Source organism: Vicugna pacos, chromosome 19 (assembly GCF_048564905.1).
Source record: "Vicugna pacos chromosome 19, VicPac4, whole genome shotgun sequence".
Classification (NCBI taxonomy): Eukaryota; Metazoa; Chordata; class Mammalia; order Artiodactyla; family Camelidae; genus Vicugna; species Vicugna pacos.
This window is the reverse complement of record NC_133005.1, coordinates 3,726,048-3,752,156: the sequence shown is the minus strand read 5'-3', so window position 1 is coordinate 3,752,156 and position 26,109 is coordinate 3,726,048. Positions and strand designations below refer to the sequence as shown.

The 26,109-nt window shown below is 53.5% G+C and overlaps 1 protein-coding gene across 1 annotated transcript in view; it reads left to right on the top strand.

Annotated features, from left to right (window-relative positions):
* The window catches only part of SLC24A3 (solute carrier family 24 member 3), a 429,317-nt gene that overhangs the window by 63,386 nt on the left and 339,822 nt on the right, over nt 1-26,109 (top strand). The gene's annotated exons all lie outside the window — the stretch shown is intronic.

Genomic DNA, 26,109 nt, shown 5'->3' with positions numbered 1-26,109 from the left:
AGATCCTATGCCGTGTCTGTAGTATACTTAAAAATATTTTTTATAATCCTTTAAATATTTAAAAACCATTCTTAGCGCACAAAGACAGGCTGTGAGATTGACCAGGCCTGTGGCCACGTTGTCAACCATGATGTGGAGTTCTCAGATCTCGGGGGCCTGCCTTCCTTGCCTGGTGGGGTCTTGGGCCTCACATGTGCCCCATTTAAGGGCTGGGGAGCTCAATCACACCGGGATGCCACATCCAGAGGCTGCTCTCATTCTGAGCATCCTGGAAGGACATACACCATCTTCACTGCAGCCCAAAGAACCTTAGAGCTCGGAGTACAGGGGGTGAAGTCATGTGTCTGCTCTTTTTGAAGGATGGTGGCGAGAGGTTCCCTTTCCCACAGCTGGACAGGATTAAACAGAGGCTACCCTCCTCCCAAAAAGAAACCAACCTACAACCCCACCTAATTCGCATTCCTTACGCTAGAGGAGTCAAGGCTTCCTGTGGCTGTTATTGAATGCTCTGAAGGAACACTCTTGAATGTTAGTGAAGCACATGGCAGCTACCTGAGCTTGGAGTGGAAGTGGGCACGAAGGTTTCCCGCTGTGCGGACGGAACCCCATGTACTCTGAGCGATGGGCATGTGCGGAGGGCAGGCTGAATGGGCGTGGCCGGGGTGGTGTGGGTCATCGCTGTGCCAAAAACCCTGTTTGCCGATCTGGTCTTATAAGATTTTTCAATATCTTTCTACAACGACCAGTAAGCGGATGGTGACTGGGATGTCAGGAGACAGGAGAACCGGTAGCAAGGAGCCTAGTCACTGCCTTGGGTGGCAGAAAAGGGAGTCAGACCCGAGACGGTGCCCACCTCCAGGATGCTGGGTCCGGCCGTGCGCAGGGCCAGTGGTGATGCAGAGCTTCCGTTCCCTGTAGTTTGGGACTGTGTTTTGGAGGGGGGGGGTGCAGTCTCTCTGTGAGTGGCGTTGCTCACTGTATCAAGAAATGCCTTTCTCAGAGTGACAGGTGTGAAAGAATAAAGTACATTAAAAGCTGTTGCAGGAGAGGAATGACTCAGCTCACAAGTAGAACAGAAGATGTCCAGGTTTTTAACGGAATCTCAAGCCCAGAGCCTGCTGGTGTTGGCAGGGCGGGCCCAGGGAGGGGAGGAGAGGAAGGCTCCAGGAGGAGCAGACAAGAGCTCTTCACGCAGAGCGGGTCCGGGAAGAGCAGGGACGCAGGAGGGACCGTCTTGATCTCCTCGTTGGTGGGCTGCGGGCTCCAGGCTTGATTTCTGGGGCCCTTAACTCCAAACCAGTCCTACAGGGAAGAGGGTTGTGCTTGAAGCAAGATCCCAGCATGTCGGGGGGCTGCCCAGAGCCTCCGTCCTGCATGAAGCCTGCTGTGGCCATTCTGTTCTCTGAATGTTTTTGGTATAAAATGGACATTCAGTGGCCACTTAAATTCAAATTAATTTAAATTCAGTACAGTTGAAAAAACTCAGACCCTCAGTTGCCCCAGACACACATCAAATGCCCAACTGTGGCAGGTGGTTCGTGGCTGCCATACTGGGCAGCACGGGTCACAGATGTTTCCATCATCACAGAAAGGCCTGTTGGACAGCTGGTCGAGAACTCCCATTTGTCTTTGGACACATCTTTCGTCTTCCCAGCTCAGCTGTGAGCATCGCAGAGATACAGAGTGGAGTGTAAATCCAAGAGCCCCATCTCCCACCTGGGTCTTTGGGCCACACTCACCAGGGTTAGAATCCCAGCTCAGAAGCTGTGGGGAAAATGCCTCAGGTTCTCTAAGCCGCTATGTGCTTCTCTGTGAAACTGAGATAACCTTTCTGACCTTTCACAGCGGCTGTGAGGGTTGGTGGTGATGTGATCAGGTGTGCCCCGCCAGGTGCCCGCAGATGGTGGGTCCACAGTAGGACCTCACTCACGAATTCCCCACTGTCTGCTGGGGGCACCCGTCCCTCCATCCCCGGTGGGTCGCTGTGTTCCCCAGCCCCTCCCCTCACCAATGGGCAGATGCGGCCCGTCTGGTTCAGTCAACAGGCTGCTTCCTCGGGTGGCCCAGGTCCGCGCAGGTGGCCAGCTGGGCAGAGAGGCTCGCGCACCGACGTCTCACACAGCTCAGCGCTGAAGACGGCGCTGTGGTGCTGAGCGGGGGGCCTCTGATCGGTCGTGTGTTTCTCCAAGAACGTGGTCAAAGCGCTGCCGCCGAGCGTGTGACCCCCGCTGCCTCGGTGCCCTTTCCAGAAAGCTGTCGGGGGTCTGCTTCTCAGGCCAAACGGAGTGGATGCTTCAAGAGAAAAGGTGGGAGCCAGGGCCCTCAGAAGATCCTGGTTTAGAATTAAAGTGGAATGTACCCGTCTTCTCTGCCTGGAACGTTCCGTGGGGTGAGGGGGCCGTGCTGGCCTGAGCGGGGGCCCCGCCACAGGACGTTGGCAGCTTCCGGGCGAGGTCGGAGCGGCCGGGGTGCGGTGGGGCGCACTTGTGCTGGCTCGGGTGGGGCTCTGCTCCCGGGAGTCTTCGGTGCAGGCCCAGGAGGTGAGCCGCGGGCCCACGGGACTGGCCTCCTTCCCGTCCGTGAGGCATCCAGCTCACGAGGATGGCGGCAGGGTTCCCTCTGTGCTCTGGGGCTGCGCGTCTGGAGGCCGGTGTGGGCCGTGGCCTGTGAGTGATGCTGTCAGGGTCACAGGCAGCAGTGAGTCTGGCTCTTGTCCTAAAGAATGCTTCATGCTACTTGTGACATCACAGGGCTTCTCAGACTGTGTCCTCAGAACCCCTGGCTCTGGCCGCCGTTAGAGTAAGGCCAGTAGGTGTGGAGCCTGGGGATGAAGTGAGCTCCGTTCTGGTTGTGTCTCTGATCGGGGGTGCAGCTGCTTGGCTTCTCCATTTCCTCACCTGTGAAACAGACCTGGGACTCAGCTATCCCTCTGTCCCTCCCACTGCACACGTGCGATCATTCTAAGCAGTGTTAGGAACAGGGGTTCACAGAATCTTCCACCCCAAGACTCCCAGCTCCACTTCCCGGCAGAATTCCTTGTCATACTTCGACCTCCCTTTTACTCCCTGCCCCCATGCATTTTCCTCTCCTCCTCCACCCCGTCCTCCCTTCCTCCATCTTCCTCCCCGCAGCCTCTCTTTGAAGACCTGGAGCCCGGAGCATCCATCGCCTGGGGAAGGACCCAGATGCAGGATGCCTGTTACAAGGTGGCGGGGCTGTCTCGGTGAGCATGCAGCCTGGAGATGGTGCGCTCTTCACGTGACCGCTGCCACTTTAAAGCCATGTTGGATTTGGGGGGGATTTTTTTTAATGGTTTTCTTCCTTGGTCCCTCAAAGACACAATTTTGGTGAAAGTTTGTAACTTTTTCCTCTCGATCTGTGTGAAAAAGGTTGAGCTTCGGGCTCTCATTTTTCTGCAATTGTCCCACCCCTCTGTGAATGTTTAAGGTTGTTTTCTTAGCCTGACACTGCTGATTTCATCTGGAGCTGGAAATCCGGTCTTTTGGCAAATAACACTTGCAAGTGTTTACTCAGATGACCTATTAAGAGAAATTTAATGTTGAATAAATTTGATCCACGGAAAATTAAGTTAGCTAAATGTAATACTGAGGGTGGTGGACAACTGTAGCAGAAATGAATTCTTTGTAATATTTATTTGTACACTTCGCAGAATTTTGTTTAGACACTTCGCAGGCTGTCTAAAGGGGGAAAAAAAGAAAAAACATCTATCATCTTGGTTTTTAGTTCTTTGATGGTTTAAGGAAATGAGCTTTTCCTCAGAGTGCGCCTTTCAAATAAACTTTGGAAGAAGGAAGCTGTTTAAAGTGATAACCTTTGACATGGGCTTCGCTCTGAGATCACTGCATTTTCTTCTGATAAAGGGCTCAGCTCCCTCCCGCAGCCCGGCTTGTGGGGTCTGAGGCCTCTGGGGATGGGGAAGCCACCCTGAGCCTGAGCTGCAGGACAGAGGAGAGGCTGGTGGGCACTGGTCCCGTGGGACTGAGCCGGAGTGCTTCCTGCATCAGGTGTACCTTTACTGGAATGGCCAGAAACGACATTATCTAAGAGTCGAATGTGAGCTGTCATGGAGAAGGGAAGTCAGAGGTCTGGACGAGAGAAGCGATGGACAAGAGTAAGTCTACGGCAGGTGGGTATAGCTCAGGGCTAGGGTGCATGCTTAGCGTGCATGCAGTCCCAGGTTCAATCCCCAGTGCCAACAGTTAAAAAAAAAAAAAGAAAAAAGGTCACTCCCCGGCGTGAGTGCAAGGTTGAATGTGGACCATGAACAGGAACTGGGGGCCAGCAGGCTCAGACTGGCAGGCAAGGGCAGACTGGTTCCGGGTGCAGGTCATGAACAAAAGGGGTATCGGGGGCCTGCTGTTTTTGAGTTCGACCAATAACGTCGGAGTCAGCTGGTTTACCATCACGGGGCTGGGCAGTGACCAAGCTACAAAGCGTGAAAGGTCCGAATCTCTCACGTCTCACATGAAAAAAATGAGATCCAAAGGGCATGAATGCCCTGCCCCAAGTCACAGGGCTTGTCAGAAGCAGAGCAGAGCCCCCAGCTGCCACACATGGATGCTCAATGCGTATCGATAATTCTGTGGAAAATCTGACGTTTCCATGATCGAGAGGAACGCTGTCCTGTAGAGGTTTAATGCGAGCTACAGGTGTAATTTGTAAATTCCTGGTAGCTGCCTTCAAAACTTGAAAAACAGGTGAAGTTAATTTTAGTACTATATTTTATTTCACCAAATATATCCAAATATTAGAATGGACAGATTTCAGATACTTCAGTGTTTTATCCCTGAATTTGAACCTAGGAAGCAACTAAGATTTTGTTTTTTTAAAAAGTCTTAAAATGTACACTTTCTAGTACTAGCTCACATAACTTTCTCTAACTTCTCTCTACGGTTGAAATTTTCATAATGATTCAAATGGTAGCTGTTGACATTCTTAAGTGACCAGGTTAGAAACTCACTGTGATCTGCTCTTCAATTTGCATCAGATTCTTTGTATTAGGGTACGAGCAGCTGCTGTGACAGGCAAGTCCTTCAGCTTTGGGGGTTTAACTCAGGAGTTTCTTTTTCGTGTGAAGGTCTGGTCTGCGGGTGGTCCATGGACTCTGGCGTCTCCCATTTGGAGGCTTCCCTGTCCCCAGGCTTGGTTTCCAAGGTCACTGTGCTTCTCTGCTTTGAGGGGAGAGAGAGGAGGGTTGAGCCTCACTGAGTTTTCTGGACCAGACCCTCACTCCTGCTCATGCTCCGTGTGGCCCGGTCACTTGACCACTTCTAACCACAAGGCGGGCTGGGACATGGATGTTAGCTCAGGGCCCTGGAGGAAGAGAAAGCAGGGTTTCCCCCAAACTTGTTTCTTACTGAAAAACCAAACATCTCAGCTTTCCTTTATGCTGCTCTTATTTCAAAAGCAGCAGACTCTCTCTATAGAAAAATCAAAACCAAAACTTGTGTCTTCTGAGACTGGCTTAGGGTCTTCCCGATTCGCGCCTGGTCAGGTGACACCGTTCGATTCTCTTTTCACCTTGAGAGGGTCACAGGTGAGGTGGACATCGTCCCAGTTGTGTCTGTTTGCCAATTGCATCTTTTCTTTGCAAGTGAAGGCGCGTAGGACAAGTAATGACTGTCTGAAGACACGAGGTCATTGGCGATGACGTGGAAAGAGCTTGGGTTCCAGAATAGATCTGAATCTCAGTCCCATCGCTCTCGACCTCTGTGATGTCGGGAGAGCCCCCTGAACTCTGTGAACTCCATATCCGCCGTCTGTAGAAGGCAGGTGAAGATGCCCGCTTTGCAGAGTTGCGGTAGTCATGAAGCGAAGTGAGCTCCGTGAAACCGCGGAACCTCAATCAGTCAGTGCTTAATGAATCGTGGCTGCGTTCCCTTTGTCACCAGAGAGATCACGGAGGCTGCACTGTTGCGGGACTTTACCACTCGGGGGCCCATTAGGACACTGCGAGGCCATGGAGATGGTTTTAAGGATGGATGGATAGGCTATTTGGTGCAGTTCAGCAGCAACACAGCATCCTTACAGCTGCACAAAGGAGACGCATCGAGGGATGAAGTGGGAGCCTTCTGACCAATGCTGTTTTCTGGCCTTAGAGGTCTCTGTGCAGACAAACAGGATGATAAGCGGGTGCAGGATTTTCTGCTTCGTGGTAATGAAGAATTTAAAAGTCTCAGGCTCCAGGAGGAAGGGCCAGATGGTGTTCATTTCTTCCAGCTTTGACGTCCCTTTAGGACTTCTTTTTTATTGAGGTATTCTTCTAAACCCCGTTCTTTCAAAGCAGCCCAGGCAGACTAGCCCAGTGAACGGTGCCTGGAATCTTCCTGAAAGGTGGGTAAAAGATGGTGAGGCTTTTGTGGGTCTGCCTATTTGCAGAAAAACTCTAGACTTCTCAGAGTGTTTTCACATCCATTAGCTCATCAGAACACCCTTGGTACTGGGAACAAAAAAACCCTGAAGTTCGAGAATAGTAGTGGTCTTGATAAGTTAGACCGAGACCAAGGCACGTTGAGTTAAAGAATTGATAATTCACACTCAGAAGTGTGGAAAGAAGCTTAGGATAATTGATGCCAAAGCATTTTCCTCCAGGCCAGGGCTCAGCACACCGTGGCCCCTGGCCGCAGCTGGCCTGCCCACTCTTCTCATAAATGAAGCTTTATGCGGACACAGCTGCGCACGTGCACACGTGGCTGCTTTTGCTCAAAAAAGGCAGCATCAGTGCCTGAAAAGCCTGAGCGTTTACTCAGTGGTCCTCACAGGAAAGGGGGTGACGCATGTGTGCGACTGGCTGCTGGCGCCGCATGGGGACAGTGTTCCTGAGCTGGTCTTGCAGGCATCCCCATAGCAGTGAGCCGGGAGCCCGTGGGCAACGGAATGGGGGGTCTGCGAACCCCGCCATGGGGTGGACTCAGGTCCCGGCCACTTCCTGTGACACTGGTGGCTACTTCTTCCTGTGGCCAAGGAGCAGACGTGGCCCTGGGTGTGTCTCTGGCCTCGTGGGCTTCATTCCTGCCTGGCCCCGGCTCCTCAGCTGTTTCTGGAGAAGCATCATGCCTGCGGTGCCGCGGGGACTCTACTTGAATCACACATTCAGGGTTTTTCTTATTCCACAGGTAACCTCATCTCACTGATGATGCCAGATCTGAGGTCCAGGGGCATGAACGGGCATCTCTGGGGTCCACCCATGGTTTGCAGTAGAGTGAGGACCAGCACTTGCATTTCTTAACTCTTCTGGCCTCTGGCCACAAGGCTGGGCTGTGTCCCCCCACCTCGCTGGTGTGTGGAGACAGCCTTAAGTCACATCTGCACTTCGGGGTCCCCAGGAGAGACCCGCTCTGCCCTCATCTAAGTGCTCTCAGTTGCCCCAGCGCCGCGGTTCTCCAAGTGGGACCTACCAGCCAGCAGCCCCGGGAGCTCGTCAGGACTCCCGTTCCTGGGCCCCGCCCGAGGTCTGCCCGTCAGAAGCTCTGGGAAGGGGCCAGTCGTCTGGGTTTCTGGGCTCCCAGGGGCTTGTTGAGTGCACTCCGGGGTGAGGAGCCCCGGGGAGACCTTTCAGCCCAGGCCCGACCCCAGGCCAGGACAGCCAGGGCCTCTGGGCCTGGGAACCGGACCTCAGTGGTTGGAAAGCCCCCAGGGGATGTCAGGGTGCAGCCCAGGCTGAGACCCCGGCCCAAGACCACCTCCATGCCCTGGCCGGCTCTGGACAGCTGGCCCTGGGAGGGTGGCTGAGGGGCGGGTAGCTGAGTCTGCAGTCTAGGGAGCGCTCACCTTGGCCTGCCCCTCGGTAAACAGACCAACGAACAAACAGAGGAAGGACGTCAGCCACTTTATCTTTTTCAAGTTTAGGTGTTCAGGCAGCCCCTGGAAACGGTTTTTAATGAAGGTCAGGAGAAATCCTGGAGTCTGGGACTCGGTCGGGAATGGCTTCCTGGGCCCTTTGGCTACAAGCCGTTCAGCGGCGGCAGGACAGTGCGTTTCATTTCTCACGTGCACCTGCCACTGTGTAGGCTTCAGACTGCTTTGTGGCTTTTGAAAACACTTTTTATCATGAACTACTTTTGATAATGAGAAAACCCGTTGGATAAGATGGTGTTTATCATTGAACTAACCCCGGAACTAACATAGGACGTTTTGTTTGATTTGCTTCAGATTTCATTTGAGAGAAAGCATTGCAAACAGTTGAAGCCGGTGTCGCTCATACCCACCCAGCCGTTCGCTCTCTCGAAGGTAATCCTGGCCTCACTTCGAGATGGTCCTCTCCGTCTTGGTCTGGACGAGGTGGGCGCCCCAGCCACTCAGCAGCATTCGTGCACCACACGGACTGTCACCCATTTTGAGAACCCTGCTCAGGGGTCCCTGGGTTTTCTAAGATTTCTCCCCGGAGGAGCACCAGGATGGAGTTTCTCTTGGCTGTATTTTAAAGTGTGTGTCTGTGAGAGTCGGGAGGGAACGTCTCTGCCTCGTCCTGTAAGTGGATCTGACCTGCCTCCCTGACCCCGTTGGTTGCCCGCTGCGCCTCCCCGACTCCCTCCCTCCTTGGAAGCCGGGGCAGAGCTGTGGGCCTGCGGGCAGGGCCTTGGGGTGCTGACGGCCTCTCCCCGTGGCCCTCATATCCCGACCTGGGCACTCTCAGGCCTGGGGTCATCTCTGGGAGCTTTGGGGTAGGATGAGGCCTGGGAAGGGCCTGGCCCCTCTCCCCAGAGGCTCACAGAAGCCTGCCAGGCCTCAGACTGTTTAAACAGGCTCCCAGTGTGGCCGAGGGCTGTGGGGAGGCCATGTCTGAGTTACCCCGCTGTGTGTGGTTCTCGCCGACCACACACTTGGGCATCAGACGCCAGGCCTATTGCTTCCTCCCCCTGGGGGCTCCCCAAGACCAGTGGGCCAACAGCCTCCCTCCAGTTTGCATCCCCTGGGACTGGCCTGGGATGAAGGTCCCCGTTCCACCTTGGAGAGTGAGGTTAAGTAAGGGCACGTCTGGGCGATCACACTGGCGCTTCCGAGCTTCCTGATATAGCGTCAAACCATTCGTTTGGCTGAAATTTCTATAATAGAACAATAAAATCCCTGAATTAAAGATTAGCAGCCTTTTTTAGAAGCTGACTCAGAACAAAATGGACATGAGCCCAGCCCAGCGGCTTGTCCATCCCAGCCAAGGCCGAGTGCACAGGGCCAGCCCGGGCTCCGCAGCCCTGAGCCCGCAGTGGGCTCGCAGGGGCTCACGCTGTTGGAACTGGGGATGCTGGGCTGGGGAGGGGAGGAGACCAGGCTGCAGACCAGTGGGTCAGGCCCTGCTGGAAGGAGCGTGCGTGGGGCTGGGGTCCAGGCGCTCAGGCTGGACCGTCACTACCTGGGCACTGGGAGTACCCGCCTTGCCTCGGGGCCACTGAGAGAACCAGAAGGCAAGGGACGCACACGTTTTACAGCAGTAAAGTACTTCTGGGTGGCACTGGGGATGCGACCCAGGGTCCCACAGACCTGGAGAGGAGTCCTGCTCTGACGCCCACGGGCTCTGGGCCCTGGACCAGTCATTGAACCTCTCCCAGCCTTGGTTTCCCCCCCTGTGAAATAGGGCTGATTCATGGCACAGACAGAGAGGGCTGTGGGAAGAGCCCCTGGGATCAGGCGTGGAAAGCACTTAGCGCACAGCAGGTGCTCAGCTGTGAGGACGCCCGCCGCGCGCGCAGGGCTGTCGCACGCACAGCCCCAGGTGGCCGTGACCGGGAGACCGGTTACTGTTCGTGCACCGAAGAGGGCATGGGGACTTCTGTGGGCAGAGAGTAAAATCCGTCTCACGTGTACTAATGTTACAACACCTGGGTGGCACGTGGGAGAGGCTTCACGTTCGAAGTATGCGCGAGTGGCCTGTCAGTGTCGGCTGCGCCTCCCAGCGGCGCTCCCTCGGGGCCTGGGACTCCCGTTGCGCTGCAGTCTTGTTGACTGCCCTGGCAAAGCCCGGGGGAAAGTCAGCAATAATGGGGACTTTGGTCTTAAGCCTGAGTATGCCAGGCTGGGTGTCCAGGATGGATACCAGCGGATGGAGGACGAGGAGAAGGGCCGTGAGAAGGTGGGGAAGCTGGACTTGATCTGTGCCCAGTTCTCGCCTCTCTCCCCACGGTGAGTCAGCTCATCCACGGGGAGGTGCTCCGTGTGCCCTGGGCAGCCGTCTCTCCAGATTCCAGAAACAGAAAGTTTCCCAATGCCTGCACCCCCTTAACCGCAAATACTAGACCAATTTATTAAATTAAATTATAATTTAATACTGAATTTAAAGGAAGGAAAGTTGAAACAGCAGGACCCAGTCCTCTGCCAGGTGCTTTTATCACTGACCCTAGTTTCATGCAGAACGTTGGCCTCTTTGCAGGAATCATTTTGTGTTGGTGGCTCCCAGAGGATGCTTCCGTCAGTGGGGTCCAGGGCACACAGTGTGGTGCCTGGTGGCCCTGCTCCGCGCTTTCCCGGGGAACGCGGTCTCTCAGTCGTAGTCGCCATGAATCTAGAGTTACTGTCTTTTCAGTGCTGTGTCACTGTGCTTGTCACTGTGTCAACACAGTGTTATGTGTCGTTTCCTCTCTCCCCATCCAGTCTCAAGAAGCTTGCCTTTGGGTACTTTTCCCCCCACTCCAGCATTGTACTATGAAACTTTGCAAACACACAGAAAAGCTGAAAGCCTTTTACAGTGAACACCCCCAAGTTCTATAAGTTCCATTTCACTCTTATCACATGTTTATCATCTGTCCCACCCTGTACGCCTCCATCAGCCCATCCTCTTTTCTTTTAGTGGATTTCAGAGTAACTTGCAGAAGTAAGGACACTCCGTCTCACATAGTTTAGCATGTGTGCCATTAACTAGAGTTTATGATTTATTTACCCCTCTTTGGGGGTAACATTTACACACAATGACATGTGCAGGTCTTAAGTGTGCCGTCCATGAGTGCCGACAAACGTGTGCTCAGTGCCAGCTTCCATCAAGATACAGGACATCCCATTATTCCAGGATGTTCCTTCGTGCCCCTTTCAGGGAATCTCCAGCTCAGCCCACCCCACACAACCACGCTTCTGATTTCCATCACCACAGATTAGTTTGTGCCTGTTCTGGAACCTTCTGTACACGAGCCATACACTGTGTGCTCTTTGATGTAAGGCTCCTTCAGAAGCGTGCTGGTTTTGAGATTCATCCACGTTTTTGTGTGCAGATGCATCCTTGACTGCGCACCCACACCCACACACAAAGGGCCTTGTGGATTTTGGTCACTTTTCTTAGATACTTATTTTAGGTCAACTTTCAAAGAGACCTTGGTAATGTCTGGCAAATTAGTAAGAGCTTCAGTTGAACACAGAAGGTTAGTTATAGACCGGGCCAGTCAGCCCTAATGTCCCCTCTCACTTCCCTCTGTAGCAGAACCATGAACTGGACTCAGGAACCTTGTGGCTGGAGGAAGGGAAGGGGAGGAAGAAGGAGGGGAGGGGGGAGGGGGCAGGGAGGGGGAGGGGCAGGGCTAGCTCCCTTGCCCTCGAAGCCTTACAACCTCTCCAGATGCATCACTGCACGTTCAGTTATTCCGTTTTAGCAGGAGGTGGGAGAAGAAGAGCCGTGAAGTTGTAGGAAACGGTCTGATTCGTTGAGTAAACAGCCATGCGCCTTGTGCTGTGGCAGCCACTTCTGTGGCCCGTGTGGCGTTCTTCCCCACCGGAGCTGGGCACGCTTCTCGTCACAAACACAGCATCAGAGAGGGAAAGGCATTCTGTCTCTAAGCACCTGCACTGGGAACTAGATGCCTGCTTAGGGAAGTGGGGACCAGCCCGCACTAAGGTGGGAACTCTGTGTGTGGTGGTGTGTGCGTGTGTGTGCGTGTGCGTGCACGCGTGTGTCTTTGGAAGGGGCCGGCTCCGTGTTTTCCCAGACCAGCTCTGTCCTGGCAGACGCCTTTGTTGGCACAGATGTTCATTTGTTTTTTTGTGTTCCTTGTTTACTCGTCAGCTCACGAGTTGACTTGGAGTAGGGCCTTTGAGATGTACACATGACGACACAGTGGTGGCACTCTGGGCGATCATCAGTTTCTTACTGTGACCATCAAGTATCTTGACTTGGTTCCCTGAAAAGTGGATGCTGAGATGACGGTGTGGGTGAAGGTAGCTTGCTGAGGAGATGAGCCTGGGAAACGCCTGGGAGCAGAGGAGGTGACACAGGGGAGAGCGGGCCAGGTAGCCAGTGCCTGGGATGTCATGAGCTAGTTGCCACTGCAGGCAGGGGGCTTAATGACCTGGAAGAGAGTATGGAAGACACCTTGCTGGCGGGTTCTCCTGCCCAGGGGTGAGGGAGCTGGGGTATGGATACACCAGCTTCCATCAGTAACCGGCGGCGGGCTGTTCCCAGGGGCTGGGATGCCTGGCACATCTGGCCTGGCCCTCCCACAGGGGGAACAGCGCAAGTGTGCAGAGACCGCCCCGGGGAAGGAGGGCAGGCATGAGGAATTGGAAGGGGGCCAGTGTGCATCTGAGAGCTAAGGAGAGGGAAGGCCAGCGGGGCGGCAACAGCGATTGCTAAACACCTCCTTCCTCCTTTCCAGCGACTCGGTTCTGTGTTGTTGAACGGTTTGGCAAGCTCACGCTAACCCGGGAAGAGCACGCAGTGGCCCTCTGCCCCTCCTCCGTGTGTGCGTGGCTTTGTCTGGCTAGGCGAATGCACTTGGACTCGCCCTGTTAGTCTTCACCGTATCATCATATGTTTGTACGAGCGCTGACAGCTCGCCAGGCCCTCCTGCCACAGGCAGCAGCTTGGGTGGACGGAGCAGAGGAGGCCCTTCAGTCCGGGCCCGGGAGTGGAGGGCTTTTATCAAAGCCAGGAGACATCCCTTCCTTCCTCACTCATCTGACTGGCCCTGCCTGTGCAGTCGGGGGACCGCAGGGGAGCTCGGGACGTGTCAAAACTGAGAAAAGGGGAAACCACAAAACTCCTGCCTAAGCTCCTTCTGCAAGAAAATAGAGCCTTTGCTCACCACACAGGCCTCTTCCCTTTGCAGTTAAGTCAGAGTTTCTCTGCAAGGATTGCTGGGGCCTGAGGTCTGGAACTTAAGGAAACTTAGGGACAAGACTGAATTTGTACCCTGAATTGAAATTGGGAAATTCGATGTCAGTGCACACATGTGGCCCGTCCTTTACTCTCTGCCATATGTACTATTTTAGGAGCATTCCCTGGCTTTTCTGGCTGCAAAGTCAAAAGCCAATGTCCCATGTCCTCAAGGAACTGTTTCATCCCTCACTGGGCTCCACCTGGTACCCTGGAATCCGTATTTTGCACAAAATCATCTCTCTGAGGGATGCGAGATGTTTAAAGTGGGGAACCTGTAGCCTGGTATTCAGGTCCTCCATGCTTTCATATTTCTAGAGGCCCCCCAGAGGTGGGACTTCTAAAGACATATATCCAACTGAGTGATGGTCTTCAGCTCAGAGCCTGCACAACGGGAGGTAATTCCCACCTGGAATCTGAGGCGTCTTGGTCCCTCAAAGGCTGAGAAATGCTGTTTGCAGCCCCTGAGGAAGGACTGTGCCTTGTAGTGCTTTGAAACATGCCCGCAAGGGCTCTGATCCTTCTCTCAACGTGAAATGGGCTCTCATTCTCCTCCTCTTGAGTATGACTGGCTTTCGTGACTCACTTCTACCCGACGGACTGTGGCAGAAGTTCTGTGATTGCCAAGCTGGGTCCCCGTCGGGCTGTGCAGCTTCCGCCCAGCTCTCTAGGGGGGCTTCCCTTGGAACCCGACCACCACGCTGGGAGGAAGCCAGGCGTCCCGGAAGGCCACGTGCAGGGGCCCCTTGCTGATGGCAGACAGCCAGTGTCGATGACCAGGCACATGAATAGAGACACCGTCTAGGTGACCCCAGCCCCTGCCGCCATCAGGCTGCAGCCGCATGGGACCCCGAGAACCTCCCAGCTGAGCCCAGTCACCCCAGAAGTAGGAGAGGCAGTAGTAAGTGGTGGCTGCTGTTTGAGCTGCCAGTTCGGCTGGTTTGCCACGTACCCATGGCGACGAGTCCACGCACACACGCTTGGGCGATCCGCTGAAGGGTTCCTGGGCCAGCAGGGCTCCCTGCTGTTCCTCGCTCACTTCTTTGTTCGGCTGCAGTGGCTCACTGCTCGCTCCCAGGATCAGCGTCCTGGGGGAAGAGACAAGGACGGGCATGTTTCTCGGGCTCTCGGAGTCTCCACTGGCTGCCAGCTTGGAGACCCGGAGGCGTCGTGAGGTTTCCAGCCGCTTCGACCTCAGCAGGCATGGGGATGAGCTGCCACCTTGGTCCGTCCAGACGGGGTCACGGTGGGGGCAGCCTCTTCGGGGAGGCCGCCCTCCACATGGTGCCCGTGCTCTGGGCTCCTGGGCCTGGTTCTGCACCCCTAACTAGCTTTTTTGGGGTGACCTCCATAATCTGGCCTCCGCCTGGGGAAGTAGCCGGCTAGGGGGTGCACTGCAGTGCGGCTCCCCCTCCCCTCCCAGGGCTTCAGCCCCGTGCAGGGCGGGCCGGTCCCCGAGTGCCCAGCCGGCCGACTTCTGTCTCACTTTCTCCCCTGCATCTCTCCTGGTCCCACCCAGGAATGGCTCCCCCAAGTTTCCATGTCTTGGGGAGAAATGTGAAAACGCACGGGAGAGAACTCTGAAAATTTTGCAGAGGTGTTGCAAAAATGGAAGGTACTGTTAAGGGATTTATAAACAGTTACTGGGTTGGGCAGGAGCCGGGCACCTACGTGCCCATTTTATCTTTGCTAAAAACCGTAAGTTAGAGTCATAAACGCTCAACCCTCAGAGCCTCTAAACAATCATGTGGCCCGGCAGCCCGCGCGATGCCCGAGTCCGCGTTGCAGCATCGCCTGGAAGTGGTCCTTGGAAAGCGGTCATGTCCTCCGATGTCCTCGGTGCCGGGCGCTCACTCTCCGCCTCCTGTTAGAGGCCTTTCATTCCTGGGGAACTGGGATTATTAAACATAGCTTCCCTGCGCTAAACCAGAGTGGTCGTCCTTGTAGTCATTCCGAGGTCTGCCAGGTAAGTCCCGCTCCTTTTCTGAACGGCCACCTTCACGGTCAGCTTAAGGTCTTCCTGGTTTGGCTTCCCTCTTTTCAGTGTTTCACCCCCACCCCCTACCCCCCATCGGACATGGTTTAGAGGACCCCCCACCCCGTTCCTGGTTACCTTCCGGGCCAAATGTTACCTCCTCTTCAACTCTTAAAAATCGGCCCCGTTACGATGTTTTGAACAGCACGTGAAGCTGGACCAGTTTCAGCCCTACTCAGCTGTTAGATGTAACTCTTTCAAATGCTAAGTCCAGAACTGGGATTCAAAGCCTAGGTCCTTTCCAGGGACAAGGCAGAGGAACCGGGCATCTGTTGGGTGTCTCCTTGGGGTCAGGGTTGGGCTCAGTGCTCTGCCTGCAGCGTCTCTAAGTTTACTAACATGCCCGTGAGTCAGGCCTTCCTTGAGCACCTTGGGAGGAGCTGGAGTGAGAACCCGGCCGTGCCCAGCTGCCCTGGCCCACTCCGGCTCCTCCCTGGCCAAACTCCAGGCAGGAATGCTGACTTCCACAAGGGCTGGTCCTTGCCTGCAGGTGAAACCCCTGTGTGGGCGGGCACCAAGGCTGTTCTATTCGCTGTGATACCCCCCGGGGCTAGGTAATACCCAGAGCTTCTCAAACATTTGTTCATGTTCAATCTTTGTTGAACAAATGATTGAGTGAATGAATGAAGCCCTGTAACTTCTCTGTGACAGTTGTTTTTGGTTTTCCTATGTTTTATTCTGAAACAACAAAAATTTAAAAGCTCTAAGGGGAAAGGTAAATTCCAACATACTTACTCTGGGAATTAATAAATGCTAACGTTTTTTATTCGCTTCTCGCCTTTGTCCATTTGTGAGAAAGACAGCCTTGCAGTCAGGTGGCCGTCCCCTTGACTTCCCTCCTCGGATCTTCCACCTTCCGAAACAGCCATCGGCCTTAATTTGGGAGCTGGTTGGCCCATGTTAAATGTTTTGTCTCAAGTATTTGTGATGTTGGTGAGCTTTCAAATTTACATAAATGCTATTTTGCCATCCTAATATTCTGCGATGTTCTCGCACTGGGGACTCTGTGTGTCCTCGTTAGTTTATTCCTCCAGTCTGCTGTCTTGTTTCCCATCGGACAACTGTGTCGCTGCCATCAACGTATCCACTCCCCAGGAATCCATCTGAGCGTTGTTTTCAGTTCCCTGCTGTGGGTAATTGATACTCTTCTCAGCCTGAGTTTTCAGACAAGGGACGGACCTTGGAGCCAGCTTTTGAATGACCCATCTGAGGTGACACAGCTCTCACAGGTAGGAGACCCAGAAGATGAGCCGACCGCCCGCGCCTTCTGTCCCGGGCAGTGGCCTCTCTGCTCCCTGCTGTCTCCCTTCAGGGAAGGAGACAGGCTGGAGGAAATGCTGGGGGCTTTATCTCCTAGAAGCTCTGGGGAGAAAATGACCATTTTTAGGGACTAGTGTAAATGGTTGATGCTGGATGAGGTCACCCTCCGTGCTTGAAGGCAGAGAACAGACCCGTGTGTGGCCGGAGGGTCGCCCCCGACGCAGAGTCTTGTCTGTTGCCCTCCTGGGTGGCTTCCTGGGCAGACGACAGGACGAGTGTTAGGACCGCCTGGAAGCTGCCCGCACCTCACAGAAGCAGCAAGGGGCCCTGGTGACGTCTCCTAGCTCCGAGGGTCCCTGCCGGGTGGGACCCCTTCTGTCTTGGGGATCCCCATCCTTTTTTTGCATTTCAGCTGAATAGTGTGTCATTGGAGAGCAGACTTCGAAACCAGTTAACGTAAAAAAGAGACTAATCATTTCTCTTTAAAAATAAGGGCTTGGAAAACATTAAGTTTTACAAATTTACCAAAAGATGGTCGGAGTTCTGAGACAATAAAGAACTTCTTTTCCCTTCTCGGGATGGCACCCGGCCTTCTCGCCCCCTGGCTCTGCTGCCTGCTTTGGAGAGGCCCCGGGGCACTTCTCATAAGTTGCCGGGGCTTCAGTTTCCTCGTCTTTCAAAGCAGATGGTGTAGATAAGCATCTCACTGCCCAGCCAAATGGACTGGGAATTGTGAGCCTCGGGCCGTCCCTCACAGGGGCCCTCCCAGGACCTTCTAGCTAATTGTTATTCACAATCGGATATGCTTATAGATTGTGTCCCCCAGGTTATGTAAGCCTCGGCCTCAGAAGCCGCAGGCCCCCATCCTTGCACAGAAGGCTGTCGTGAAGCTGCCGTGCTGCACAATTAGTGCGCAGTAATTGTTGTAAACGGTTGTTAGGATGACTGTTTAATGAAGAGCGTGCGCCACGCGGGTAACCCCCTGCCTGGAACCCGGGGTGGGGGATGGTCTCAGTTGGTGGCAGCTTTGGTTACTCTGTTCTCAAGTTCTGCAGAGCTCCCGTGTCCCAGGGTCTCCACCTTCAGGGGTGGTGGGAGAAGGACCAGAGGTCCCCGTCTCCCTCTGCCGCCGCTGTGGCAGATTTCTCTGTGATACAGCAGATTGAGATCCCTGAATTCCTTGAGGGTTTCTCTCCATCTCTCAAAAATTGCAGAATATTAGGATTCCTGTCTGTTTCTTCCTCCTCTGTTCTCCATCCTCTGGCTCCCCTGAATGGCCCAGCTGACCCCATACCCTGCGGGGAGGGAGACAGTCAGCTAGGAAGGGACCCCAAGAGGCTGCGTGTCATCTCCTGTGCTTTTTCCTCTTCTTAAGAGACCTTGAGTAGAAATACCCCTCTGCTAAGAGCAAATGGCAAACACTTTATCGGGGAATGTTTATGGGAGAACACCAATTACCAAGCAAAAGCTGAGAAAAAGAGCGTTTTGGGGGAGGATGGGGTTGTGGAGGCGGGGGCCCCAGGGAGGACAAGCTTATTCGTGGGCCTTCTCAGCGGCTTGGCTTCTTAAATCATCCACACCCTGAACACTTGGACCGGGACCTTTGGGCCCTGACCGAAGTGTAAGGCCTGATGAGTTATTTTTCTCTTTCCTACTTGAATGTGGGGTGACAGTTGTGTTTCTAAATTTAACTCTTCCTGTTTTGGCTGCTTGCAGTATTTGCTCACGGAAGACTCGTGTGGGATCATAGCCGCTCTCCTCGGGGGACCTCGGGGGCACAGCACTGCCAGGGGCTGTAACCTCCCTGGGGAAGCAGCCTGGGAGGGCATCCCAGGGGCCTGGGAGTTAGTGGCTCTTGGATGGCACCTTTCTTTCTCTGCGATGGTACATGTGTATCATATATGTATGTGTGTGTGTACATACATTCCCCACCCCCCTGGTCAGTTCCCTTGGCGTTCTGTTACTCAGCTACCCCAGGGCACCCCTTTTTCTTAGAACGTCCCAAACGCTGCCTCTTTCATGAGGAAGTAAGAAACCTGGTTGTTCTCTCTGTGTAATTCTGAAAGCCATTTATAGACTCTCCATCCAGTTTCTCACCTCTCTGAACACCTTCTCAGCATACACCAAGCCCTGGGTAGCCAGCGTGTTTGTGATGGAGGCACCTGAACCCCAGGGAGGGTGAGGATTTGTCCCAGGTGACGCGGCAGGTGAAGAGCGGATGCCTCCATCCTTGGCCCAGCTGGGCTGTTGACGCCTGGCGTGTTTACACTCGGATGGCTCATGGGGGTGAGATCTGGTTCTGCCAAGGACTGGAGATTGGGTTGGGGGTCAGAGGAAGGTTGGGGGTCAGAGGAAGGCTGGGGATTCTGGGCCAAATTGCGGGGAAGGATTTAAAAGACAGTTTGGTGTAGAAATGGCCAGAAACTGGGATTCTGTAGACTAGATTTTGGTCGTGGCCTTTCTGTTAATCAGTTAGATGGGAACTTCAGTCCCCTCCTCTCCAAATGGGGATGTGAACCACATCACTGGGGTCATATTTGCAGTCATGCCTAATGCTGTCATGTGTGAAATAAACACTCCGTCAGTGGTCACTGGGCTCTGAGCCCCGGATTCTCTGAGTATGACATGCACGGAGTAGACCAGGTGTTCTTCGCGGCGCCTCCTGGCGCCGAAATTGAATGACTCTATTAACTCATATAGATGGAGGGCTTCCATAGATGAGGAAAGACAGGCCCTCGGGGAGCAAGGCGTCTTGTTTGTGAGGCTCTCTGCAGAGGAGGGTTCGCCCCAGGAGACCCCCCACGAGGGCAGGTATTGGTTTAGCAGTTCCTGTGATCACGGCGATCACACAGGCCGTGGCACAGATGCTTGGGGATGAATGAGTGCACAGCATCCCTGTCTTTGTGGGACACGAGAGCCCCACGTCAGTAGTGGTCCACGGAGACGGGGTGGGGCGGTGGGGGGGCCGCGCTCTTGGTGAGGGATTGACTTCAGCTGTGAGTTCTCCCACTCTGGGATTCACTGAGCTACTTTAAATAGAACAAATAGTAGCACTTGCCCGAGAAGTCGGTGCAGCATGAAAATGTGTCCATTTTTCAGCAGTCTGGCCCGACTTGGGAAATAAAACTAGGCGGAGGGGCTTCCACGAGCCCCTAAGCGTAGGAAATGCGCATCCTCTTCTTGGAGAGATCTGACACTTTGACGTCAAAGCCTCTGAGAACTGCAGAAAGAAACCTGTTTGAATGTGTTTAAGCCCACCGTTCCCAAACCAATTGGGTGACAGAACCCCTTTCCGGTAAGTATTGTGTACTTGCCTGGAATATGGAATTCGGGAAAACATAACAAAACAAAACACTTGGGGAAGTGCCCAGGTGAATGCAAATGATGTTGAAAATTGTGCTTTTTATTCAAGACAAACAATTCCAGCTGTTTTCCAAATCAGATGTGGTCCTCTGAAACATCTCATTCTGGGCAACCAACTACAATTTTAGAGGTGCTTCCCTTTAGTGCCCCGGGAACCTCTGAACCGGTTGGGACATCGGTGGCGGTGCCCAAGCGAGTCTGGTGTGCCTAACTCAGCAGGGGAACATTTGCATTTCTCTTGTGCCTGATTTTATTGGAGACAAAGAAACTTTGAAAGTGAAATTTCATCATCTTTAGTCGTCATTGTGGACCTAATGTCTGCATCACACAGAGGTCCCTCCACAGGGGTATGAAGAGGGACCTTGGGAAATGGAGCAGGTTGAGGGTGGCTGAACGCCATGGCCAGGTCCGTCCTCTCCCCGACAACCTGGCCGTTGTTTAAACTGTGGATGGATGGTGTTCAGCGTGTTTTACTTCCATGCTGTGAGGTTTTCTGATGGACAAATAAAGAACTGCTTTGAAAGGAGAAGATCTCTTCGAGGCGTGTTGGCCAAGCTCAGTGTTACCAACTCCTTGCCTTTCTGTGTCTCCAGCTCCACGGCTGTCAGTATCGCCCCAGTCACCCTTGCAAAAAGAAAAGCTCCTGCTTAGACTGGGAGTGGCTTCATTTTGAAATTGCAAAAGACTAAAGACACTTTTATATTCTTAGGCATTTTGAGAGTCCAGAAATCAGACCTTGAGTCGGGCTTTGCAGTCCCCAGACCACCAGCTGGGGCGGGGGTTGGGGGGCGACATCTAAGGTGTCTTCCAAAAGCAGATGTTGGAAAACTAAACAACAGGTCCTACTGTAGAGCCCAGGGAACTACATTCAATATCTTGTAACAACCTATGGTGGAAAAGAATCTGAAAAAGAATATTTATATATAAATATGTAACTGAATCACTGTGCTGTACACCAGAAACTAACACAACATTGTAAATCAACTACACTTGAATAAAAATAAAAACAAAAACAAAAGCAGATGTTGGCGCCCACGTTGGCTGAGGGCTTGTTGGGGTAGACTCTTTTGCTTGATGCGCCCGGCAAGCCTTTATTGAGCTTTTTTTTTTTTTTTAATTAAAATGTCTGACATCAGACATGTGTTGTTTGCGGCACGGTGTGGAGAAATACTACACCGGGCGGCAGGAGGGGCTTTGTTTCATTGTTAAGGAGCCTGTATTATGACCTAAGTCCCTCGTTTTTCTGGTATCATCTAGAAATCTTTTTGAGCCTTGATCATCTAGGAATTCAACAAATGTTTGTTGGATACGGTTGACTCAACTCACTGAAACATCGTTTCAAATGCCGGACCATTTAAAAAGGTGATAAGCATTTGATTGCTATCTTTCTAGAGTAAATGCTATACATTCTTGCCTCCTGAGATGTAACGAACTGAACGTAGGTTGGACTGTCTCCTGATAAATCAAAGGCCCTCCTTTGGTTGAGGAAAGAACTTAAAATACAGATGCTACAGTTTTCTAGCTGCAGAATTTGATCAGATTTCCTCATCTCGGGGGCTGTCGGCTTCCTCTGTCCCTGTCCGGGAGGGGCGGTGCCTGACGGGTGGCACTGCTAGTGTATTGAATTCACTCATGTGAGTGAAGCGGCTGACCAGGTGGCTGGCCCAGTCTCTAGTCTTTTGTTTCTCAAAGTGAAGCCCAGGGACCAGTGCAGCAGCTTCAGCATCTCTCGGGAGCTAGTTAGAGAATGCAGAACCTCACGCCCACCCAGACCGGCTGACGCAGGGTCTGATGATCACAGCCCCCCAGGTGATTCTGCGCACGTTCAAGTTTGAGAAGCCCAGGCTGAGACTTTCTGTTTTCTGTCCTATCTGGGGGAGGAAGCAGTAGCCAAATTTAAGCAGTCAAGACTTCCGGCTTCCTGGAAGAGGGTGGGGTCCTCAGCATCCTGAGAAGTGGCCTAGAGAAAGGAGAGAGGAAACTCGTTTCTGTGTTCTTCCCCGTGGAGGGGGGCCAGTTCCAGGCAGTTCTTGATCATCTCTCAGCTGTGCACAGGCGGATGGAGTCATCGTTCGGAGGACGGGAAGACATAGGAGGCCCCTCCCCCGGGAGAGCTGGGCTTCCCTCCTACGCCCCGCCCACTGCGTCCTCCTGGGAAGAGCCCGGGTCAGCTGGCCAGGTGGGGGTGGCGGAGCATCACGCTCTCTCTGCTACAGCAGCCAGCCTGCCCGAGCCCTGACCCTGCACAGCGGGGGCGTCCTGCAGGTCCTGAGTCCCCAAGCGGAGCCAGGTTCAAGGTCAGAGGCCAGGGACGGGCCTGGCCCGCTTGGTCCTAGGGCAGCTGGTTCCACCTCCTGGCCACCTTCTCCAGGAGCCTTGGCATCTAATCGCCGATTTTCAAGTTCCTGAGCAGATGCGCCCTTGCTCTCAGTCTGCCCCTTCTACCATCCTTCCACTGTGTTCTAAACTCGCGCCACTCAGTGTGGTCCGAGGATGAGGCATCGGCTGGCTGGGAGCCTGTTGACCCCCGCAGAAGCCCAGGTCCACCTGGACGCACTGAGGCTGAGTGTCCATCTTACATGTTCCCCGACAACCACGTGCAGAGTGGAGTTTGACAAGCACTGGGCTAGTGTATGCTTAGCAAATATTAATTCTCTCTTCCTTTGTTCAACATTGTGTATCAAATAACAGTCAGTAAGTTTCTGCGTGAGAGCTTGAGGAACAGAGCAAGATTTCGGGGCAGGAGTTTCGTGAGCGCCATCTCTTCCCCTCTCTTCCAGCCAGTGCTCCGAAGGCCGGGGCTGCTCCCGGACGGACCGGGGCTGCCTGGGGGAACCGTATGGCTCCGGCCGCTTGCTTCCTCGTGCGCGTCTGCCGCCCCGCGAGCCCCGGCAGGAGGCAGTCACCACTGCCTGAGCTGCAGTCGTCGTGGCCGCAGGAGCTGTGAACAGAGCGTGACACTGAGGGGACGCTGCCGTCCGCTGCCTTACGTAACCTGCTCGAGTCCTGCCTTCCAGATCTGTGTGCGGACCTGCTCCCTGCCCCTGCCACCACCTGTTTCATTAGCCACGTTCAGCTTTGCCGGGGGAAGGTCAAAGACGAGTGCCAGGGACAGCCGGGTGCTTTAAGTCTGCTGGGAAAATGCCTTTTTTGAGCTCAATCTAAGTTGTGTTTATTTGCTTTCGTGGAGTCTTTCTGAAACTTTTTTTCTGTCTGTAATCTATTATCCTTCCTTCCTTCCCTTCTTTCCTGCCTTCCCTTCCTTCCTTCCTTCCTGAAGAAGCACAGTTTGGGGCCATTGGAGCCTTGGTTTTAGCTGCTCACATGTTCATGTGAACTTGAATCCAGATCTCAGACTTGAACCCAAACCCATGTTCAAGGGGCCAGGGCTGGAGGAGAACCCTGGCCTTGGAGTGGGCAGCTAGCTCTGGGTTGGCAGGGTCCACATGGTGAGTCACTCCAGGACGAGGTGATGCCTTAGAGACAGACCCGCCCTCCCTGACCTTGGGATGGCCAGGCTCTCTGCTGGGAGTGGGGAGGCTTGGAGATGGAAAGGACAGGTTCGACCTGGAAGATGGTCAGGGTGGATGTCAGGGGGCAGGGAGAGAAAGGCTTCCAGGAGGAGGTGTTTGTGAGTTGACAGGTGTCTCCAAAGGAACATGGTTTCCCGCTGTCACCCCTGGGAGGTCGATGGCACTTTTCTGCACGGTAGTAACGTCACACAGCCCCGTGCTCCCCGCCTGGGGAGTTCACTGGGTGGCGTCCTCCCCGCTCGCAGTAGGCTGCGGCTTTCAAAAGGCTGACAAGGGAGAGGCAGTCACAGTCGCCTGATTAACCTGTGGTCCGTCAGAGAACGTGCCCGGGGCTCCGTTTGGGGCACGAGGACTTTTCCTGTGGGTCTCTCTTTTTCATCATGAGTAATTTTGCACCCATTTCCTGCTCTCGTTCTAATTCACGTTCCAAACACTGAAACAACAGGTGGACGTGAGCCTTTAACGCAAGAGCAGTAAGTTCAAGGTAGCCGACTGCCAGGATGGGAAGTCGCGCTGCCAGCCAGGGCACTCGATTAATTTGCAAAGGTGCCGGGGTAACTTTACGTGGCAGTGGACGTCCCTCGGTTGGATCACAGTATCACAGGGGGACTTCAGGAGGCTCCGTTCCTGTGTCTGACGTGTGTGCTGGTCGGCGGGCTGCCCGGCGTGTGGGCAGGTGTCGGGGAAGGCATTCCAGGAATCCTTCCAAAGGTCCGGTAATGTGGGAGCTTAGAACAGCTTAAGTATACATAGCCTTTATGTTTAAATCTCTGGCTTTTTAAAATTAGAAGTGTCGTTTAAGAACATGCACAGCTAGAAAATCCCAACGATGTTGACTGCTGCCAAGTGAAAGTTAAATTCTCTTCACAAGCACATCGCCTCCCCTGCCTGTGCTCGGGGAAGACGGTCACTACGAGCGGGGCGGCCGGAGGTGGGGGACCGACGTGACTGCTTTTTACCCGTTCACAGGTGCACACGCATAGATGATCAAACAGGCGGGACCCGTTTTACACTTTATTGAGCTCCTTGCCCAACTGCTACCCCTGGGGGTTTGTTTTGTTTTGTTTTCGGCACGTTGGTCCAGACTGCGTGTTGACACCTGTGATGGGCGGGACGCGCGGGCTTGTGACAAGTTTTACTGCAGCACGAGAGGGAACCAGGAGATGCCACGAGCTGTGCTTTCACACGGCGGCCCAGAGCCCCGAGGGCCAGCGCTCAGAGGTGGAAGGAGCCAGAGCCTCCCCAGGAAGAGCTGGGGGGGAGGCTGGTTCCTCCCTGGTTTGCCCCGGGCTCTGCACCTGCCTGGCCCTGCGTGGGCCCAGGAACCAGGGAGTCTGGAACCCAGCCCCGTTCTGGGCTGTAGCCTGTCTCATCTCCAAGGCCTGGAACTCACCTCACTGAGGCCTTTTTTTTTTTTTTTGTAGTTGACTTGACAAGTCAGATTTGGGGATTTAACAAGAATTTGAGGCATGACATCTCCCATGGCTACAGTGTTCCGGCGGCCGCGTCCAGGCGGACACGCAGCTGCGTGTGCTCTCCCAGTCGGTCCCGGGGATTACGTAGGAGACGTGGGGCGAGTTTCTATCCTGCCCTTCCCGGCTGGTAACAGGGAGGTGCCTCGCTGACAAGTTTAATCCCTCTGGGGCTTTAGAAACGTGCTGGGCGACCTCCCCGCCTCTCACCAGGGAAGTCTGTATTGCGGAGGGCGGGTGGAGGAGGGAAGGACCGTGCTGGACACCTGGGCCAGATGATGGAATTTCAGGTACTAGAGTGCAGGGGGCACCTCTTCCTTTTTACAAACTTCTTATTATACAGTTTTTGAAGGTTACTTTCCATTTACAGTTACTACAAAATATTGGCGTATTCCCGTGTTGTACACACCCTTGGGCCTGTCTTACATTCAGTTATCGTACCTTCCGCTCCCCCGCCCTAGCTGGCCCCTCCTCCCCTCCCCACTGGTGACCACGGGTTGGTTCTCTAGGTCTGCGAGTCTGCTTCTGTTTTGTTACACTCACTAGTTTGTTGTATGTTTTTAGACTCTGCATATAAGCGATTATCACACAGCATTTATCGTTCTCTGTCTGACTTTTTTCACTTAGCATAATACTCTCCAAGTCCATCCATGTTGCTGCACATGGCAGAATTTTATTCTTTTTCTGTGGCTGAGTAGTGCTCCACTGTGTGTGTGTGTGTGTACACCATAGCTTCTTTATCCAGTCATCTGTCGATGGGCATTTGGGCTGTTTCCATGTCTTGACTATTGTAAATAGTGCTGCTGTGAACATTGGGGTGCATATGTCTTTTTGAATTAGTGTGTGTTTTTTTCAGATATATACCCGGGGTGGAACTGCTGAGTCATGGGGTAGTTCTATTTTTCGTTTTTTGAGGAACCTCCATGCTGTTTTTCACAGCAGCTGCACCAGTTTACATTCCCACCCGCAGTGCATGAGGGTTCCCTTTTCTCCACACCCTTGGCAGCATTTCTTATTTGTAGCCCCTTTGATGATGGCCGTTCTGACAGGTGTAGGGCGACATCGCACTGTGGTTTGCATTCGCTTCTCCCTGGTGGTTAGTGATGCCGAGCATCTTTTCATGTGCCTGTTGACCATCGGCATTTCCTCTTTGGAAAAATGTCCATTTGTTCCTTTTGCCCATTTTTCAATTGGGCTGTTTGTTTTTTGATGTTGAGTTGAATGAACTGTTTATATAGGATGGAGATTAATCACTTATCAGTCACATCATTTGTAAATATTTTCTTTGATTCAATAGGTTAGCCTTTCCTTTCCTCAATGGTTTCCTGTGCTGTTCAAAAGCTTTTAAGTTTAATT